We start from the raw sequence: 18,843 nt of genomic DNA, 5'->3' as shown, positions 1-18,843 counted from the left end.
TTCTATATACTTATAATGAAGTAGCAAGGAGAAATTAAGAAAACAGTCCCATTTACACTTGCACCAAAAATAATGAAATACCTGGGAACAAACTTAATCAAGGAGGTGAAAGACCTGTAGTATGAAAACTATAAAACGCTGCCAAAAGAAACTGATGACACAAACACATTCCATGTTCATGGAGTAGGAGAATTATTTTATTCTATTTTAAGATTTTATTTATTCATTCGAAGCACAGAGATACAGAGAGAGAGCATGAGCAGGGGGAGAGGCAGAGGGAGAGAGAGAAACAGACTCCCCGCTGAACCAGGAGCCAGACGTGGGGCTCGATCCCAGGACCCTGGAATCATGACCCGAGCTGAAGGCAGACGCTTAACCATTTGAGCCACCCAGGCGCCCTTGGGAGAATTATTCTTAAAATGTCCACACTACCCAACGCAATCTATCCATCTAATGCAACCCCTATGGGGCGCTTGGGTGGCTCAGTCGGTTAAGTGGTTAAGCATCTGCCTTAGGCTCAGGTCATGATCTCAGGGTCCTGGGATAGGGCCCCCTGTCCGGCTCCCTGCTCAGCGGGGAGTCTGCTTTTCTCTTTCCCTCTGCTGCTCCCACCCCACCCTGCTGTGCATGCATGTGTGTGCGCACTCTCTCTCTCAAAATCATTTTTAAAGATTTTATTTATTTGAGAGAGATTGGGAGGACGAGTGGGAGGAGGAGGGGCAGAGGGAGACGCAGACTCGTCCCTGAGCAGGGAGCCTGACGAAGAACTCTATCCCAGGATCCTGGGATCATGACCTGAGCCAAGGGCAGACACTCAACCAACTGAACCACCCAGGTGCCCTAAACAAAATCTTAAAAAAAAAAAAAAAAAAATCTAAAATTTGTGTGGAAGCACATAAGTTTGCGAATAGCCAAAGCAACCTTGAAAAAGAACAAACTTGGAGGTGTTGAGATTTCAAGCTATGCTCCATAACTGTAGTAATTAAAACAATATGGTACTAGCAGAAAAATACACACGTAAGTCACCAGAACAGAGATTCCAGAAATAAACCCGTAATTTTATAGTCAATCTTTCAACAAAGAAAGCAAGACTATCCAGTGGGGAAAAGTCTCTTCACAAATGTTGGGAAAACCGGACCACTTTGTTCACCGTAGATGAAAATAAACCCAAAATAAATTAAGGACTTAAGTGTGAGACAGGAATCCATCAAAATCCTACAGAACACAGGCAGCAACCTTTGTGACCTGGGCTGCAGCAACCTCTTGCTAGACACGTCCTTCAAAGGCAAGTAAACCAAAGCAAAAATCAGCCATCGGGACTACGCGGAGATAAAAGGCTTCTGCATAGCGCAGGACACAATCTCAGAGACAAACGTCAGAGGCAACCTACACAACGGATGCAGCTCCGGGCGGTGCGTAACCGCTTCGCACAGCAGGCACTCCTCCGGGCTCGGCTTCGGAGTATCAGGGGCGGGGAGAGTGCGCCTGCACCGGGCCGGCGGACGGGCGCCGCCCTGCGCCTGTGCTCGGGATTACACCCTGACGACCACGCGCTCTGCGGCCGCACGCACGCTGCGCTAACCGAGGCCGGTGCCATCCCGTCGGCGAGCACACCCCGCTTCTCACGGAGGCCGACTCAGGGGCACATGGGCTTACGCTGTGCATCAGCGGCCAGCAGAGCGCCAGACCCCGGCGGCAGCAGCGTCGTGGCCATGCCCGAGATGCGGGCGCTCTCCTTCCCGGGGTCCCCCGCGCTCTGCGCCGTCGCCCCGGAACCGAGACCCGCATTCACCCCGGCCGGAGGGGGCTCCCGCCGAGAGTGCACCGTGGGAGCGGCAGGAGCCGGCCGGCGAGGCAGCACGGACCTTCTTCCCGCGCACGCCCGTCCACTTCCGCTGCCTCTCCAGGGGGCTCGGAGGCTGCTTCGGCGCTCTGGCCTCCTCGCTAGCGGCCCCGCGGCCCCGCGCCCCCGAGGGCTAGAAAGTACCCCCTTTCCCTGCTTCCGCTCCCCCAGAATGGGACTTCCTGTTGGAGACAAGCCTGGCCGTCGCCCCACCCCACTCCTCGCCTGCCACGAGAATGGGTCTCGTTCGGAGAGTCAGGAGCACCACACCGTTGTCTTCCGACGGTGGCACAGAGAGGGCAAGGAGCGCGTCCGCGCTCACTCCGCTGGCGGGGACACATGTCGCCCGCGCCGTCCTCAGCCTGCCCCCGGACCGCTGCGTGGTCGCCGCGGGACCTTCCCCGACGCTGCACGTCCTCCTGTGCGCGCCGCGCCGCAGGCCGCCTGGCCCGGACATCCCCGGAGCGGGGGCAACACCCGAGCTTTCCAGGCACTGGACAGGAAACAGGCGATGGGGCCTCCGTGAGCGCCAAATAACCGCATCAAAGCGAGGCCGAGCTGTTCACGGTTATAAAGGCCAGCGGGAAATACGCACGCCTTCCTCTTGTAGGGCTACCCCCAGCACTTTGTACATCCGCTTCCTTAAAGAAAGTAATAAAAAGGAGCATTCTGAACACAAAGGCATCAACTTCCCTGGTTGCCATGAGTCGGGCAGCCCTGCAGATACTAGAAGAGTAACAAAAGCTCTGCAGCTTCCTGAAATGTCCTTTGTCTAATGATTTGTATTTTTTCTGTAAAAAACGAATATAGCCCTGCACCAAATACTCCCTCACCAGAGCACTGCCTTCTTTGTGCAGATTGTGTATTCTGGGCAGCAGTCCTAACTTGGGCTTGAGTAAAAAAACTCTCTTCCTTTTTAAAAGAAATTCTAAAAGGTTCATTTTTGAGTCAACATTTCTTGGCGCAGCTGTAGGATCTCAGAGCCACTTGCCTGCAAACACCTGGGGGGGGGCCTCGGGACCAGCATGGGCCCCTTACGCCCCTCTGACGCCTCAGCCCCTCACAGGTGTACCTGGTGAATTCTCCGGATATCCAGACCTGACTTTGACTGGAGCTGTTGAGGGTTACTGGTAATGTTCTCTAGGTGGGAATAACCTAGAAGGAGTTGTTTATGGGTCGTTTAATTTGGCGTTATACTAATTGATGTTATTAATATAAGGCTGGAATAAAATTTTCTGGCTGGAAAAATGAGAGACGGACTCATTCAGCTCAGAAGAGAGGGGACACTTGCTCCTTCCACGCATGTGGTGCTTTCAGGTGACTGAGAGCCTAGCAGAAGTGTCTGAGGATATTCCTCCAGATGCGGAGCTCTCCCATAGGAACTTCCCACCTCATAAGGTGACTGATTGGCTTGTCCAGGGATGCACACATAAGGACGGGCCATCCAGTGTACTGAGCACCCTCAGTGGTCTTAAGCCTTGCTGGGAGAAACCAAGACACAGACACTCACATGCAGCACCCTCTTAATCCACACCTAATATCCTTAGATCTAACTCAAGCTGTAGTCTACAAATGAAACGGAAACTAAAAGGAACAGGGAACCGTGTTTCAAAACCCCTGGAAAACCAACAACTGCCTACAGAGAACTCCGGCAGACTTTATGAACAATGCATACAAGCTTATACGTGCAAGTACTTCCTAACGGGAAAATTTAAGGATAACCTGAGTCTCAGATGGCCCAAATGGGGTTCTTTTGTCATGTCTGAAAGCCAGCTATAAGACTAAGCAATCAGAAACAAGGACACCATTTGGTTCAGTCAGTAAAGCCCCCAACTTTTGGGAGGAACCAACACTCACAGAGACACTCTGGGCTTCATGTGGTTTGTTTTTGCTGTAGCTTTTGGTATCTTTGCACCGAACAGGCCATGTTCTAATTGGAAAATGGAAAATAACTAATTAATAGATTCATAAATTATAATGCTATCTTTACGATTAATTTTAATAAAAGGGGGATATTTGGAAATTGGGTCTTTAATGTTTTCTTCACAAATATTAGTGAAACTGTTAGAGTAGGCAGGGAGGCTCTAACGGGATGCCCGCAGGCCAGCAAGGAGGCGGCCATGGGCAGCTGTGGGGAAGGTCAGAGGCCTGTCCTGGCAGCGTCCATGAGAAGAGAAGCTGGATACCACCAGACAGGCCCACGAGGGCGGCGCCACGACAGGAAACCCCTGGTCAAATAAGAAAAAGGCACAAAATCCTGCTACCAAGAAATCCTCGCCTCCAATAATGAATATCCCACCCGCTTGTTAAGAACTCTTAATAGTTTGTTAAGAACTGTTAATAAGGGGTGCCTGGGTGGCTCGGCCGTTAAGCGTCTGCCTTGGGCTCAGGTCATAATCCTGGAGTACCAGGAGTCCCGCATCAGGCTCCCTGCTCGGCGGGGAGTCTGCTTCTCCCTCTGACCCTCCTCCCTCTCATGTGCTCTCTCTCTCATTTTCTCTCAAATAAATAAAATCTTAAAAAACAAAACAAAACAGTTAGTAAAAGGTAAAACCCAAACGCCAGGAATGCAGCTCTCTCTCTCAAGCTGGCGTAGTCTGCTTTAATAAACTTTCCTGTTTGTGTCGCTCATCTGCTGTGCACCAGGCAACATTTGGACCAGATCATTGAAACAGAATCTGAAAAAAAAATGTAACATTCCCAAATTCCCCCTTCAATTTTCTCCTCCTGGCAGGATTGCCCTTTCAGGCCTTTCTTCCCCCAGCCCACCCCCACCTCACTGGGAGACCTCTCCTCCCTTTGCTCTTCTCCTTTACCCTCTGGCCTCCTGTGTCTGCTCCCTCCTCTGTGAGGTGAGAAGAGAGGGGCCTGTGTGAGCACTGGGGGCGATCCCCGGAGGGACGGAGCTGGAGCTCAGTGTGGTGTGTGCTGGCACCGCAGGGAAGGACGCAGTGGAGACCTCGTGTCCTGAATGCCCACAGCCCCAGGGAGGGCCGAGACGGGGAGGCCCGGCAGTCTGCGGTGTGCTCAGAAGCAGGGGACAGCCCCCCACCCCCCGGAGCCCCTGCACGGAAGGAGGACGAGGAGCAGCTTCCTCTCGGCAGACACTGCTGGGCGAAGAGCTGGCTGAATCTGCCGGAGCCTCGTTTCTCAAACCCACCCGCCCCCTGCGCTCGGGGGCAGCTCACTCATCTTCCCGCGGGGAGCACGGGTTCAGGGGTTCCATGCTCCATGCTGCTGTCCGTGGAGGCTGCGGGGGCGGGGGGGAGGAGCGTGGGGAAGAAAGCCGCCCTGCCCGGCACCCTGCGCACAGCTGAAGGGCCGCATCTGTATTCAGGGCTGCGGGTGAGGCTGGTGCTCTGAGCGCGCTCGGGAACCAGCAGCAGCAGCAGCAGCGCGGGGAGCTTGCCGAAAATGCAGATTCCTGGCCTCCATTCTGACCTTTTGAATTAGACTCTGTATTTTAAGAAGATCCCACGTGATTTGTAGATACTCTAAAATTTGATGAGCATTATTCCAGATAATCTGAATTTAGCTAATTGTTCTATTCACAAAGTAGTCACGGAATTTTAAAGAGGTTCCTTTTCCTATGGTCCCTAAAGTCTAAGGAAAACCAAATATACACACACATACTTCTTTTTATAAACTTCAAGGATAAAGGTTTAGCACAGTTTACTTCTAAGCTGAACTTTTATCTCCTCTCTTTGGAAGCTCAGCTTCGGATTTTGACCTTGGGGAAAAGGATAATGCGAATATCAGAAGAGGCATTTAATATCCTATTAAGTTCCAACAACTCCGCCTATGCTCATCAGATGGTATTATTTCTTTTATAAATCATAGTGCACATTTACTGAGAGCTGTTGTAAATGTTCTGAAAGTTTGCACTCATTCAATCTCAAGCGCCCTGTGAGGAGGGCACGGTGAATCACCCCCCATTACAGATGGGGAGACTGTACACAGGGTCCTTTGAGTAAGTTACCCGAAGTCGCAAAGCTCACACTGGGAGGGGCAGGATTTGAACCCAGGCTGTCTGGTGCCAGAGCCGTGTGTCACTCTGACAGTAGATGGCCTGGGCGCGCTGGTCCCCGCGGCTCCTCCTCCTCACGGAGCCTCAAGGATGCCGCCTGCAAGGGCACCGGACTAACCTCCAAAGGGCTGCGGCCGGGAGATGATGCCGACAGAAAGGCTACGAACGAAAGAGTACAGTGTGTGCATTCCCAAGCGTCCCCTTATTATTTGTCACAAACGGAGGCCTTCAACCCAGTAACGACCGGCCCTTAGACACGGCAGGGCTCTCGGCTCTCTAAGCCGCCACGACTGCGGGTTTCACACCCCCGGGAAGGCTGCGTTGCTGGAGAGCACCGACGAGACCGCCCAGCACAGTCCTCGGGGAGACCCTGGCGATGACCCCCTGTGCGAATCGCAAGGACTCTCACTCCCAAAACTTCAGTGTTTAAAATGTTAACTTTTACGGGGGGGGCGGGGGACGCCTCACCTCTGAATATCCTTTGAATTTACGCAGTCTTTAAGAGTATACACAGATACTGGTCTTGTAGGGTTGTTCCGTGTTCAGTACTACTCAAGAACAGCCCCTCCATACCAATTTCTTTCCAGGTCATTTTGGGTCCCTTTTTAGGGAAATCATCAGAAATGAAGCGAAGGCCAGGGGAGGAGGAGGCTGCTGGGAAACCGCCCACACCCAGTCATTCACCCCGGAGACACCGCACCCAGGCTGCAGACAAGCTACTCATTCCAGAGCAGAAAAAACCTGGTGAAAACAAAATTCGCCATGTGAAGATCTAACGTCCCAAGACGGCCCCACTGAAGGGTCCGGGGGTCCGTGGAACGAGGCCACTTCGGCAACGGAACGGATTCTGAGGCGCCTCCTGAGGCTGCAGCGGGGACCGCGGGCCTCGCCGCGAGGGAGAGGAGAAAGTGCAGACTCCTGGCCTCCGCCCTCTCAGGCCTTTCTCCCCCTAGCCCACCCCCACCTCACGGGGAGACCCCGCCTCCCTTTGCTCGCGTCCTTCACCCTCCGGCCTCCTGTGTCTGCTCGCACGCGGCCGGCCGCGCCCTCTGGCGCTTCCGGAGGGGCGTTCGCCGCCTACTGCGCTTGCGCACTGGCCGCGCGGACGGGGCTCGTTCCCCGCGTGGAAGCGCAGGCGCGCAACAGGCCCGCGTTCTGGCCGAAGGCCTTGCCGCACGCGTGACACCGACAGCGCCTCCCCCGCGCGGATCCGGTGCCGCGGCCCGAGGCCTGAGCTCAGGCGGAAGGCGCTCCCACGCGTCGCACTCGTTCGGCCTCGGCCCCGGGTGGCCTCCCCCGGGTCTGACGAGGCCGCTGCTAGCGCGGAAGGCCTGGCCGCGCTCCTCTCCCCCGCGGGGCTTCTCCCCCGAGCGACCCCCGGCTGAAGGCCTTCCCGCGTCCCGCACACTCGCAGGGCTCCTCCCCCGTGTGGGTTCGCGGCGCTGAGTGAGGAGGGGCTCTGAGTGAGCCTTTCCCACGCTCCCTGCCCCTGCGCGTCTCTCGCCAGCGGCCTGCGCGCTCTGCTTTTCCACTCTGCTCCCCTGTGCACAAGGTTCTCCGTACGTGCAATCTAGAGGAGCATCTCCCCGGAGTCTGCTATTTCCAGAATGTTCCACGTCCTTCAAGACTCCTTGCCTCAGTGCCAACTCCTGGCTTTCGGGTGCGCTTTCACCACCTGGGAGAATACACACACCAAACACTGTCATCTCTTTCAAGCCCGAAACACACACACACGTTCCCAGAATGCGACACCGGAGGTGAGAGGGACAGAGGGCTGAAGGAGGACACTGAGACCAGAGCAGGACCGGCAGCACTGCTGACACGGCTGGAGGGTCACCCGGAGAGGGCGAGGGTCACCCGGAGAGGGCGAGGCCCCCGAAAGCAGGTGTGCGAGCAGGCGCTGTTCCACCCGTTTCACCTGTGTTAACTTATTAAATGTCCACACAGCTCCGTGACCGAGGCACTGTGACTCTCTCCACCCCACGGACGTAAGATGAAGGTGCAGGGAGGCTACCTGACCTGCCCGATGTCACAGAGCTACTAAGAGGCAGTGTTTAAGTTCCAACCCAGGCCATCTGACCCCGGAGTCCACAGCCTTAACTGTTACCCTCTGCAGAGCCACCAGAGATCCCGAGCGGACCCATCCGAGTCCTTACCCTGTTCTCCAAATCTGGGGGGACCCAAAGATTCACCTTTGAGCTGCCATGGACTGAAGCTGGATGGCTATCGAGTCCTGCTTGGCCTTCAAATGCAGCACATCCTCTGAGAGCGCCTCAGAACGGCCATGTTCGTGATCTGGGGCCTGGGGAGGGATATTTGGGTTCATGAGAGGGATTCCAGGAGCCCAGGGTAATAATGAAAGACATCACATGGAACCATAGGACACATTCCGTAGAGAAATGGCATAGGGAGAGGCCCAGAGTGTGATCCCACACCCACGAGCAGATGGGGGAGAACAAGGTGGCCTGGTGTGCTGGTGCTGCTTTAACGTATTGTCCTAAGTTCGTGGACACTCCTTCCTTTAAAAGGTGGAGCCTAATTCCCCCTCCTGGAGAGGGAACTGTACTTAGCGACTCATTTCTACAGAAGAGAATGTGTGGCAAAAGTCCTACAAAGCACTGTGGCTCCCTCTTCATTCTCCCTCTCTCTCCGTCTCTTCGGGGAAGCCAGGAGGACACTCAATGAGCCCTAGGCAGAAATCCACATGGCAGAGAACGAAGCCTACTGCCAACAGCCGGTGAGGAACTGGGGCCCCCTCCCAGCAACCATGGAGGGGAGCCATCCTGGAGGTGGATCCACCAGCCCAGCCAAGCCTTCAGATGCTCTCTGGGAGTGGGGTCCCCACTGCCTGGGGCTGAAACAGGAAATCCTGAAGGAGCTCTGCAACCCCAGCACTATACCTCACCTCACCGTGCCTCGGTTCTGGGTAATGGGTTCTGACTCACTGAATGGCCCTGTTGCTCTGTGCCTCAGTTTCCCTCTCCACCTCAGGAGAGTGGATTAGATCACCCCACCCTTACAGGACTGGTAAAAAGAGACTCCGAGTTAAAAAAAAAAAAAATCTTCACTGCAACCTCATGAGAGATCCTCCTAACTTGCTTCCTAAATCCTGACTTACAGAAACCATGGGATAATGTTTGGGTTTTTTAAGCCATTAGGCTTGGGGGCAGTTTATTACACAGCAGCTGAGAACCAGCTGCAGCCAGCCCGCTGAGTCAGCAAACTTCACCCATCGTGTAGAACTCAGTGTCTGGGAGCCCATCTTCCTCCTCTCACCTGGTTCTCAGGCTCACTAAGCTCCCTCTCCAGATCTTCAACCACAGCCACCGCCTGCTCTCTGCTCTCTGGATGCCGCTCCCGCACCCGGGCCTGCAGCTCCTCGGGCAGGATGGTCAGGAACTGCTCCAGCACCAGCAGCTCCACGATCTGCTCCTTGCTGTGCGTCTCGGGCCGCAGCCAGCGTCGGCAGAGCTCCCGGAGCCGGCTCAGCGCCTCTGGGGTCCAGGAGTCTCTTGGTAACAAAAGCGCCTAAAAAGTTGTCGGGAGGCCTCCTGGCTAGAAAAGCTGTTCTCTCGATGGTAGGTTTCCTGGTCCCACTCGACAGAGGCCACATGATTTGAAATGAAAATGAGCCTGGGTGGCTCAGTTGTTACGCGTCTGCCTTCGGCTCAGGTTATGATCCCGGGGTCCTGGGATCGAGCCCCGCATCGGGCTCCCTGCTCCGCAGGAAGCCTGCTTCTTCCTCTCCCAATCCCCCTGCTTGTGTTCCCTCTCTTGCTGTGTCTCTCTCTGTCAAATAAATAAATAAAATCTTAAAAAAAAAAAAGATTTCCTGATGTATTCTTCTTTAAGAGGACACACCTGATGATGAAACATCATGTATTAATGGAAATCAAAAAGTAGTGGGGGAAAAAGTGAAGGACAGGAACAAGGAATATCATGCTATCATCTATGTTATATGTGAAGCACCTGGAGAAAAGCATATGGCAGAATACACTAGTTGCCCCGATTCTTCCCTCTTTCCTGTAGCCACGTACTTGTAGTACCCCCCGCCACCACCACCCCACTGTGAGTCTGTGCTTAAGCACGTGACCAGATTTGGCCAGCGTCACACCAGCAACTGTCACAAGACCAAAGGCTTAGGAAGTACTTGTGCGACTCAGTGGCTGCCTTGCCCTTGCCCTCCACAACTGCAAGGAGGAGGATTTGCTTCCTGATGAAAGAGGCATGTGGGACAGAACCCGTCACCCCCAACAGGGCAGATGGATCGTCCAGGCTCAGCTCACCCCCAGACACGTGAGTGAGCCTGGATGAGCTCTGCAGAACTGCTTGGCACTCCCACAGGTCACTGCAGATGCGCAAGGCAGCCTTGCCCAGGTCAGCTGAACCCCACAGATTCATGTGCTAAAGGAATGCTGATTGCTGCCGGCCACCAAAGCTTTATGGCCATTTGTTATACCACATTATTATGGCAACGAAAAACTGACGCACAGGGGTGGCTACTGGGGAGGGAACTAGGTAAGCGCAAAAAAGAGAAAGGGAAATTTACCTTCACAGAATACTCTCTGTACTTTTTCTCATTTTGTATCATTTGAAATACTTATTGCAAGAAAACAAAGAAATAGTAGTGATTGAAAAGCCTGGCAGACAATCAATATACAGTAGCATCAGGTAAAGAACAGGACACACAAAACTAGCGATAAAATCAAATGATGATTGCTATCATAGAGGATTCAACCAGGTATCAAGAAAGCAAAGGGTAGAAAAAATAATTCTGACTGGGTACGGAGCAGAGAAAGAACGTGGCTTAGGGGCAAGTGCGTTTGAGTTAGGCCTACGAGAACAAAGAGGAATTTTTCAGGCAAGGACAGGGCGCTGGGAGGGGACTCAACATGACAGGCCAAGCAAACAACAGGACCTCAGTTATTTACGGTCACACTGCACAGGGGTCCTGGCGGCCGAACTGCAGGCTACAGGGTGCGGGTAGAAGTGTGTGGAAAGAGGTCAGGTGGGGAAAGATGCACTGTACTAGAAAACAGCCTTGAACTCTAGGCTAAGATGTTTAGACTTTATTATACGGAAAAGTGAGGGGCATCAAGCTCTTATTTCATTGTCCCAGCATTAGATCTGTATTTTAAAGAAATACTGAGTACGATTCAGGAAGGAAATGGTAAGAGCACGTTGCAGGATTGTGGCACATAAGTTGGGAGGCCATACTGGTAGTCTACTCTCATGGTAGAACTTGAGTTTTATATATGACTTCAGCTCTGTGTTAATAAATTATTAATGTCTGAGAGAATTTAAAGTTTTTCAGTTATGCTTTATTGTGGGAAAATGTATTTATTCCATTCATGCAAATGCTGTGTGTCCACCAGAAGCCTGGCACAGTGTGGGGCACCTCGGCCACAGCAGTAAGAGGAAGCAGACCTGGTCCTTGCCTTCCTGGCATTTCCAGTGGGAGAGACAGACGTTTGTGCAATGTGCACATAAAATTAGGTTACAGGGTTGAGAACACGGAGAGTTAACCAAGATTGTGGAGCTCGCTCTTTGCCAATGTCCAAGGCCAACGACTGCACTGTTTTCACTCCTTACTGCAGCATCCGGGTGTCAGGGTTTTCGAGTCTTCAGTCCAGGAAGCCTGTAAGTCTGAGAACTCCCAACTACGGACTTGCACTGGATTTCATTATTATTAAGTGTGGCTTCCCAAGGGGTTGGATTTACAGGCACAAACTGTTCTATGATTATGGCGTACCTCAATGCTACCGAGAAACCATGGAACACCACAGGCCGACTCCCCACAGCCCTGCCGCCGCAGGTGGGCAGCTTCTCCATTTGCTGTGCTGCTCCCCTCACAGTTGCTGGGCTTGGACTGACCTCCTGCTCTTGTGCCACCGTGAACCCTGTCTTGACCCCTAACGCCCGGCACGGTGCCGACCCACTGCAAGGGCTCCATGGACGTTCTCGGGATCAGTAACTGAATGCTCCCTTCCCATTTCATCAAGCTGTGGCAAAGAAAGGGATTCTCCGCACGCCACTCCTGCTCCCAGGATCTGTATGCGTTATCCAGTGTTCCCAACCAGTCCTCCCATGTCTGTCTCCACTCCAACCACATTTCAACCTGCTACAGATCCCAAACACCTCTTACGACGAAACACCTAGAGGATTTACAAGTCTAGATTTGCCAGGAAATTATGGATGAATCTTTCCTCAATGTTTTATTTACATGATTTATTCACTTATGTGCAATTTGGCGTCCTCTGATGAACCAAATGGAATGAGTTCTTTAAAATCGTCTTTAGGGAAACAGGGCCGCATAGTGAGTAATGTTCAAATCATGTGGCCTCTGTCAAGTGGGACTGACCAAGGCACCCATCTCAGAAGACTGCTGTGCTAATTATATAACGTAATGTATATGAAAAGCTCAGCACAGTACCGGGCCCACAGCAACTGCTAAATAAATATTAATTACCTGGGGGCGCCTGGGTGGCTCAGATGGTTAAGCGTCTGCCTACGGCTCAGGTCATGATCCCAGAGTCCTGGGATCGAGTCCTGCATCAGGCTCTCTGCTCCTTGGGAGCCTGCTTCTCCCTCTGCCTCTCTCTCTCTCTCTGTCTCTCATGAATAAATAAATAAAATCTTTAAAAAAAAAAAAAATTAATTACCTGGTATTCTTAGCAAAGCAGTATTAATGAGTTGAATATCCTCTTTTATAGAGAAAATAAGGCAAACAAAATAAAATATTGAATTCATAGGCCAATATTCAGTAGATAGTTGAAAATCCTGGAAGAAATATTCAAGAAAGGTCAGGACAGACTATGACCTGCGGTGACCTTCCAAATGTGTGCCGAAGAAGCCTACTTCCAGATCCCGAGAGGGCATGACCCTGAACATCCCCATGGCAGCGCAAAAGCAACAAATCCAAGACTGGATTCAGATTTCCAGAGTAACATGGTACAGGCCAGTCATGCTTCATCACCAGCTGGCTCCAAACATTAGCAGATGATACGCAAGAAGAAAGAAAGGGAAGGACATGGCCAGCCACAAATGCAAGATCAAAATCTCAGTGGACTGAAACAGACACACGGAGCAGCCACTGCAGTGAAGCCACGGGCTCACGGGTCTCCAAGCAGCTGGGGACAGCCTAGAAGGAAACAGTGCGATCAATAAAGTCATGCTACCCACAGACCCCTCGTAAAAGTCAAGGACGCAGTTCAGCAAACAAAAGTGAACTCAGAGAGAAGGTGTGAAAAGAAGTAACATAAGCCCAAGAACTGACAAAATATGACAATAAATTCAAATGATTACGGCAAAAAATCCCTAAAAAGTAATATATTCAATCATATGTAAAATGCTGTATGTACAAGCTTATTTACTGAAGCACTGCTTGTGACAGGAAAAGGCTGGGAACAACATGAACGTCGGCCAGCAGGGCACCGCAAAAACAGATTACAGTAATCAGTATATTGGATTACGATGCAGTTTAAAAAAATGAGAAAGCTCTTTATGCACAGATATGAAAGGACTGCCAAGACAGTTAACTGAAAAGAGCAAGGTGAAGAACGAGTGTGACTAACACGCTATCAGTTGTATAAAAAATATGTATATATATATATATATATATATATATATATATATATATATATATTTGAATTCCCAAGCAACATTATTTGTCTTTGGGATGGAAAAGGAGTGGTTGGGGGCAGGGATGACGTGCAATTTTTCAAAGGATATCCTTCATCACTTTTTTTTTTTTTTTACAGAAGAATATTTTACTACACAAAAGGGGAAGGATATGAAATTAAAATTCTAACGTGTAATGACAAGATGCAGTACATGTTCAGTTCAGTTAAATGTTACAGTGTTAAGGCCCCTGTTGTCAGGAGAATAGAAATACTGAACAATGAAACACTTCATTTAAAAAATTCTAAAGGTAAATACACCTCTAACAATTTAAGGGTAAATCGCAAGCATATGGAATGAATGGAGCACTCACATAAGAATGCTGATAGTTCAATATGTACAACCACTTTGGAAAATTCTTTTTTTTCTTTTTTAAAAGATTTTATTTACTTGAGAGAGAAAGAGCAAGCAAGAGAGCACAAGCTGGGGGGAGGGGCAAAGGGAGACGGAGAGGAGGCTCCCTGCTGAGCTGAAAGCCCAATGCAGGCTTGATCCCAGGACCTGGAGATCATGACCTGAGACCAAGGCAGAGGCTTAACCAACTGAGCCACCCAGGCGCTCCTGGAAAATTCTTTAGAATTATCTACTAAAGTTTCAGAATGAAAAAAACTAGGAAAAGACTGCTTGCTCTGTACCCGTGGTGTCAAGTAGTCCAGATGTGGTTTGTTCAATCACTGAACAATTCACTTCAGAGAACGTATTTTTGCAAGTCAATAAATTAGTGACAACCCATAGCTTTTGAAGATCAGCCAATTCAGAATAACTCATTCCAATAAACACATCTGAGTCCCAAGTAATTGACAACAGTCTGTTCCATGAAACCACGTTTCCACAGACGATGTCAGCCCACTTAACCCCATAAAGATCCAGCAATATTGAACTACATGCTTCTCAAAACTCCTATAGAAGATCAGCAATCTCTTCTGTTCAGAAGGACTGTACCCAGTCAGCATACATCTTCAGCTCTGTCTTCGAGTTTCAGATACTGAGTGATAGTGTCATCATTTTTTAACAAGTGGAACACAGGTATACCCCATAACTAAGTAATTCCACTCCTGGATACAGATCCTAAAGAAACAAGTGCTTACTCCACTAAAAGCTAAATACATGTTCAGACCAGCTTTATTCATAATGGCTCCAAACTTGAAACAACCCAAATGTCCATCAACTGCATAATAAATAAATAGTAAGATTGTGGTAGGCAGAATTCAAAGATGGCCCCATGATCTCTGTCCTCTAGTATTTCTCTTTTGACTGTTGGTTTCCATGGCAAAAGTTATAATTAAGATGTAATTTTCAGGGGCGCCTGGGTGGCTCAGTCGTTAAGCGTCTGCCTTCGGCTCAGGTCATGATCCCAAGGTCCTGGGATCGAGCCCCGCATCGGGCTCCCTACTCCGCGGGAAGCCTGCTTCTCCCTCTCCCACTCCCCCTGCTTGTGTTCCCTCTCTCGCTGTGTCTCTGTCAAAGAAATAAATAAATCTTAAAAAAAAAAAAAAAAAGATGTAATTTTCAGAGTAGGCAGTTAGTGAGGCTCTAACAGGATGCCTGGAGGCCAGCAAGGAGGAGGTCATGGGCTGCTGTGGGGAAGGTCAGAGGCCCGTCCTGGCAGCACTCCAAAACAAAGCCACAAGAAGCCAATCAAACCAGCACAAAACCCTGCTTCCAAGAAATCCCCGCCCCAAGAAATGTATATTCCACCCCCTTCCTGACAACTGTCAGTAAAAGAAACCCAACCCCAGTGGGCAGCAGTGCTTGGTGCTCTCACATCTCGAGAATGTATCATTACTGTGCTGTGTCTGTCCTTGAATTCTTTATGTGATGAGACCAAGACCCTTTGGCGACATCTTTGGGACAGGCTGGGTCAAAGCCTCAGGGCCTGGGGTCTCCCAAGTTCACCCAGCAACATAATTAAGGTTACTAATTAGTTGGCCTTATGATAGGGAGAGCCATCTCTGGGTGGGGCTAAACTACTTGCATGATCCCTTTAACAGTAGAATATTCTCTGGTGACAGAAGAGCACGTCAGATTTGAAGCAAGAGGAGGATCTGACGCACATTTGCTGGCTTGTCCATGGAGAAGGGAACCTCGGGTAAAGGAATGCAGGCAACCTCTAGAAGCTGAGGCGAATCGCCGGCTGGCAGCCAGCAAGGTGAGGGGGACCTCAGTTCTACCAGGAACTTCAATCCTACAACCACAAGAAATTAAATTTTGACAACTGTTTAAGACTCTTGTGTTTTTTAAATATACTGCGTAGATTTGGTGCCGTTTATATTACACTAAGTTTTCCTATTTGAGTTTTTCTGATGTCCTGGTTCCTGACTGTGTTCTAGACAGACGCTGTTGCCATTTATTCACTCAATAAATGTTCTCTGAGCACCTATGACATACCCGGCCACTTTGCGAGGTACTAGAGATGCAACTGTGAAAAAGACAGAACCACCTCTCTGTTTTGCTGGAGCTTACATTCCATTAGGAAAGACAACCCGAAAGACAGAAGTGGGTAAGGAGGCAGGCAAATAAGGACTAGGTGACAGAAGTACTGTGAGGAAAACCAACCAGACCCTGAGGTATCAAATAAACGGAGGACCTATGAAGATAGGTGGTGGGAGGTGAGGTAAACATCTAAGTGGAGTCCTTAAGAGCGAAAAGGAGTGAGCCATGCAAAGAGTAGAAGTGGGGACAGGAAGAGCACTTGACTCTGTTCAAAGGCCCTAAGGTAGGGTAAGGTGTGGTCAAACAAATGAAAGGAGCCTGGAGCGGATCCAGCCAAATGAGAGTGGTAAAAATTTAGGCTGGCAAGATAAGCCAGATCGTGCAGGCACAGGAGCTTGGATTTTAAGTGCAAAAGTCATGGAAGACTTTATTTTTTTTTTTTTAAGATTTTATTTACTTGACAGAGAGATAGACAGAAGAGCACAAGCAGAGGGAGTGGCAGAGGGAGAGGGAGAAGCAGGCTCTGCACTGAGCAGGGAACCCAATGCGGGACTCAATCCCAGGACCCTGAGATCATGACCTGAGCCGAAGGCAGACGCTTAACCATCTGAGCCACCCAGGCGCCCAGTCATGGAAGACTTTTAAGAAGAGAAGTGAAGGGCGCCTGGGTGGCTCAGTTGGTTAAGCGACTGCCTTCGGCTCAGGTCATGATCCTGGAGTCCCGGGATCGAGTCCCGCATCGGGCTCCCTGCTTGGCGGGGAGTCTGCTTCTCCCTCTGACCCTCTTCCCTCTCGTGCTCTCTGTCTCTCATTCTCTCTCTCTCAAATAAATAAATAAAATCTTTAAAAAAAAAAAAAAAGGGAAGTGAAAAGACTGGATTTATGTGTTAAGAAGCTCTGCTCCTGGGTGGTGAATGAGCTTAGGGAATGAAGGTGGAAGCAGAAAAACCCAGTTGAAAGAAGAGCGGGGGTGCAATAGCCATTGCACTGGATCCAGAAAGACTTCCACCTAAGTATGTTACTGTATTCTTCAAGTTAACTTAACTTTGAAAAATACTCCTGAAAAGCAAAACAGCTTAATCTTTATTTGTAAAAAAGTGCTTCAGTCTTTGGACAGATGTTTCTGGAGCTGTATGAAGAGCTGGGTATACACAGGAGTTTGTAGCTCACAGAGGGGGGCAGGAAAGAATTAGAACTTGGTGAAATAAAAGCCATAATCTTGGAGGCATGTTAGGTATATTCCTGAAGGAAGTAGGAGAGCTCATTCTAAATCCAATATTCGGTTTCTATGCATTACCTGTAACCCACAAAGAATTCACTTCACAGATACTCAGTGCCTATTAGGTGTCAGCCAGCAAACACATGATAAAGGGTGATACAATCGCAGAATTTGATAGTGTGTCGTCCTGTTCCTTAACTAAACTAAAATCACGGAGGAAAAAGCACAAAAGAGCATTTTTCCTATTGGCTTCACCATACTAGCAACAAGAGAAATAACAAAAATCGTCAACCACTTGTGTTGCAAAACAAACCCCAAAGCATAACCAAATGCAATGACAAATGAATGGAGGGGCCATTTAAATACCATGAGGAAACAGGCAAATCCAGAAACGGCGGTCCTCTACCGGAGGAAGGGCAAGTATTCCCTGCAACAAGGCAACCGACCGGGAAGAGACACGGGACAAGCAGGACTGTTGTAAATTTTCAAAGACAGCTCCATGCAATGAATGGTCTTTAACTGGATCCCAGTTGGTGCAAATCAGTTGCAAAAGACGCCTGTAAGACAACTAAGGGGATGGGAACTAGGTGTTAGGTGGTTTTACGGAATGCTCCCACATTTAGTTAGGTGTGTTAATGGTACTGCCGTCACGATTCGCGTCCATAAAATCCCAGTTTTTGAAGATACACACTCGGGACTATTTAGGAATGACAAGTCCTGACGCTTGTGACCTCCTTTGAAATATTCAGAGAAAAGAACACAAGCAATAAATGCCTCATAACGCTAACACTGGCTAAACAAAGGGGTAGGGGGTGCGGCTGTCCGCGGGGAGCAGGACCCCAGTCGCGTCCCCCCCACAGCCCCGCCCTCGGGGGAGTCTCTCCCACTCCGCCCGGGCTGCAGAAGGCGTCCGGCGCCAGGCCAGCGCCCACGGCTCCTCCCCGCCTACTCCAAGGCGCGGACCTTCGTTCTTCCCGGGCCGAAACTCACCTTCGGTCCAGGGAAGCCTCGGCACCGCGGCGGGTAGCAACACCCTGGCAACCGAGCAGCCCCACAGGCCGGAAGTGCGTCAGCCGCCTGAGCCCAGTCGCCTTCCAGGAGCTCTCCTGTCCTCTCTAGGACCCCGGAGGGCGCCGCGTCTCGGTGGCCACGTCGCCGCCCCACTCCGGCTCCTGTGGGGGAGGGCCAGGCCTCGGGGTCAGGCGGCCTCGGAAACGCGGCGGTCTCTCGAGTTCCACTGCTCGCCCTTGGTGTTGACAGCACCAGACGAGACGGAGGTTGTGAGGCTGAGAATACTGGGTTTTGTTGCAACTGTCTTCTGGATTCTCGGAGTCGAGGAGGAGACGCGGGCCGGTGAAAAGTAACTACGTAAGGCTGATGTGTACGTGAAATGAAATAAATGTTTTGTGAGTCAGCCTAGGCTGTAGTTGCCGCTGTGTACTTAGAACACAGATACCTGTACTAAGCCGAATTGGCGGCCGAGAACACCGAGGTGAGCTGGCGGAGCTCGCGGGGAGCATCGGAGGAGGACCAGGGGAGGAGGGCGGGAGCATCGGAGGAGGACCAGGGGAGGAGCGCGGGAACACTGGAGGAGGACCGGGGAGGAGGGCGGGAGCATCGGAGGAGGACGGGGGAGGAGCG

General features: G+C 50.7%; 1 long non-coding RNA gene and 1 pseudogene across 3 annotated transcripts in view; both read right to left on the bottom strand.

Annotated features, from left to right (window-relative positions):
- The window catches only part of LOC115942107 (uncharacterized), a 42,391-nt gene extending 23,804 nt beyond the window's left edge, over nt 1-18,587 (bottom strand). Inside the window, exons 1-2 of one of the 2 annotated variants that reach the window (XR_014147352.1) lie at nt 18,193-18,583; nt 17,569-17,770 (exon numbers count right to left, since the gene is read on the bottom strand). This is a non-coding gene — a long non-coding RNA (uncharacterized LOC115942107). Of the gene's footprint in view, nt 1-17,568; nt 17,771-18,192 lie in introns of both variants that reach the window. The other variant, XR_014147351.1, reaches the window with a different exon arrangement.
- On the bottom strand, nt 6,948-10,271 carry LOC145722881 (zinc finger and SCAN domain-containing protein 31-like; annotated as a pseudogene). Its single transcript, XR_014147459.1, has 4 exons — nt 10,157-10,271; nt 9,147-9,531; nt 8,027-8,172; nt 6,948-7,545 (listed from the first exon to the last, which is right to left on the bottom strand). The product of XR_014147459.1 is annotated as a zinc finger and SCAN domain-containing protein 31-like (transcript).
- Nucleotides 18,588-18,843: the final 256 nt, after the last annotated feature.

Source organism: Leptonychotes weddellii, chromosome 8 (genome assembly GCF_054177405.1).
Source record: "Leptonychotes weddellii isolate Sample4059 chromosome 8, ASM5417740v2, whole genome shotgun sequence".
Classification (NCBI taxonomy): domain Eukaryota; kingdom Metazoa; phylum Chordata; class Mammalia; order Carnivora; family Phocidae; genus Leptonychotes; species Leptonychotes weddellii.
The sequence above is the reverse complement of the archived record's forward strand: the minus strand, read 5'-3'. Positions and strand labels throughout refer to the sequence as shown.